General features: G+C 31.9%; 1 long non-coding RNA gene across 2 annotated transcripts; it reads left to right on the plus strand.

Moving 5' to 3' along the window:
* Nucleotides 762-2257, plus strand: LOC109837554. 2 transcript variants are annotated; one of them, XR_002246309.1, is made up of 4 exons: nt 762-1036; nt 1248-1327; nt 1423-1644; nt 1718-2257. It is a non-coding gene; the product is annotated as an uncharacterized LOC109837554 (long non-coding RNA). The 2 variants fall into 2 exon arrangements; XR_002246310.1 differs by lacking the exon at nt 1248-1327.

Raw genomic sequence — 2706 nt, forward strand, 5'->3', positions numbered from 1 at the left:
GAAAAGAATTCAAACACTAAACCAAGTGCTTAGATTGTAACGCTTGTTATGAGAACTGCATTCATCTCTTGTGTGCGAAATAAGTCAGAACCAAATTGAATCACGCTGGCAATAAGACAATTCTAAAACGAATATGTATTTTGTGATTAATTGGAAGTACGCAAATGATTCCAACGTAATTAGTTTAGCTTGCGATTGAATTGTAAAAACTTTTCATGCATATTGTGAGAAGATTTATGGAGTCAGACGGTCTTAAATTCTGTAGACCATGAAAATACAATTTGTTAAATAGATGGTTGCACTTGTTTGGCTTGGTGGCCTTTGTCAGCTCACCCAGGTTAAATAGATGCTAGATTTTCTAAGACTGTCAACAGTTTATTGGGTCTTTCTTCTTTTTGGATTGTTTTCTAGTGCTTCAATTAGAACACTAATCTTCCATGCTTAAATCTATATTGTGGATGTTAAATCTTCTGTTAACCGCTACATATTTATGGGTTGGAATTTTGTATCTTTCAATTTCTTAGGTGTTGATTGTGAATCAAGTTAATGTTTTTGAACTATATCTACCATTCTTTACAACAAGTTGTCTAATTTTTTCGTTTTTAATTTGGTTGAAGATGAATTCATTTGAAGATTTTACAAGCAATCTTAGTGTTGATGATTTTTTCGTTTTTAATTTGGTTGAAGATGAATTCATTTGAAGATTTTACAAGCAATCTTAGTGTTGATGATATTGAAGCACTTGATGATGAAGATGATGAATTCATTTGAAGATTTTACAAGCAATCTTAGTGTTGATGATATTGAAGCACTTGATGATGAAGATAATCTTATAGAGGCATTGCTTTTGAATGATGAAGATGAGGATGAGTACATGTGGAATGAGATGATTACAAGCGTCATTCATCAATTAAATGTGATGAAGCAGGTTCCTCGACTATGTCGAACTAGACCATTCTCTGGTCATATGCTTGTAGAAGATATGTTGGCTGGACATCCTGATCGTTCATATTCTTGCTTTCGAATGAGTTCTAAGGTAATTCTTTTGCTTAAAAATGTGCTAATTGAGAAGAATGCTTTAAGGCCAACTAGATATTTAAGCTGCATTAACAACTTTGTATATTTCTATACGGAATTTTGCATGCCCTTTCAAATCGAGTATTAGCTAAGATATTCCAACATTCAGGAGAGACTATTAGCAGACATTATAATAATGTGCTTAATGCTATTTTTATCTTTGAAATAAGATTATATCCAACTTCTCATGGCTGACGTAGACGATCATCCTAAGATTCGAGAGAATCCCAATTTCTTTCCATATTTCAAGGTAGAGCTAAATGCATATATTTTTTCAAATATTTTTTAATGTGTATGTGTATATGTTTCTGTACATTAGAACTTTACACATTTTTATATTTGCAGAAAGCATTGGGAGCAATTGATGGATCTCATATTCCTATAATTGTGAAAAAAAGAAACACAACAGGTATCGTAATTGAAAGAATTTCATATCTCAAAATGTAATGGCAGCGTGCTCCTTTGATCATACTTTTCTTTATATGGCTGCTGGATGGGAGGGGTCAGCATCTGATATGTCAGTACTTCGTGCAACACTAGAAGATGGTAAATTTAATGTTCCTGAAGGTAAATTTTAATATTTTTCCTTCTGTTTTTTAGAAGCAATTAGTACTAAAGTCAGATAATTTTAAATATGTAGGTCGATTTTACTTAGTTGACTCGGGATATGCTAATACTTCAAAATTTATCGCCCCATATCGTGGATCACGCTATCATCTTGGAGATTTTGCAAATAGGACCACCAAAGCTTATCGAGATACTAAAGACAAATATAATCATAGGCATGCACAACTACGTAATGCAGTGGAAAAAGCATAGGGAATTTTAAAGCAAAGATTCAAAATTTTAAAAGTTACTGCTCCATTTCCTTATAAAACTCAAGTCAAAATCGTTGTAGCTTGTTGTGTTCTTCATAATTTTATTGCAAGGCAGCAGAGAAATGATAAATACTTTAATATGCTCAATGGATTAGAGATGCATGAGGATGAAGATGAGGTGGAGGAGGAAGAAGACACCCAATACATGGTTGGTGCAGATGAAAGTTTAAGGGGTGAGCAGCTTCGCAACAGGATTGCTTTACAGCTTTGGAATAATTGAAATATGTAGTTGTCGAATATTGAAGCATAAGGAGGTTGAATTATGTCTTTTACTATCTTTATATGAGAAAAACTTATAATTTTATACAGAGCTATTGATCGAGTAGATTGTTTTTTCCTTGAATAATCAAATCTTTTTTTCTTGAATAATCAAATCTTTTTTGCCACGTTTATTGATAGATAAGAAACCATATAATATTTTGTTAGCTCATTATCTCACTTTAGCAACTGAAATAAAGTGAAATTGGTAATTATTTTAATTTACATTCTGAACAATCATTTATTGAATAATACCAAATTGTCATTTTAGCGTTATGTCAAAAAAATTATGTATCCCTCGTGTCTCAACTGAATTACATATTAGCGCTTCAAATCTTTGAAATTGCTCGGAAGGTAAATAACGTGAAAAAGATATTAATGAGGCAATTAGTTATTAATTTGTAGTAAGGGCAAAAATGGTATTTTTAAAAAAATTAATGAGATTAATCTCCTTATCCCTTCTTCATTTGCCAAACACAAAAGTTTTAACCCC

Source organism: Asparagus officinalis, chromosome 4 (genome assembly GCF_001876935.1).
Source record: "Asparagus officinalis chromosome 4, Aspof.V1, whole genome shotgun sequence".
Classification (NCBI taxonomy): domain Eukaryota; kingdom Viridiplantae; phylum Streptophyta; class Magnoliopsida; order Asparagales; family Asparagaceae; genus Asparagus; species Asparagus officinalis.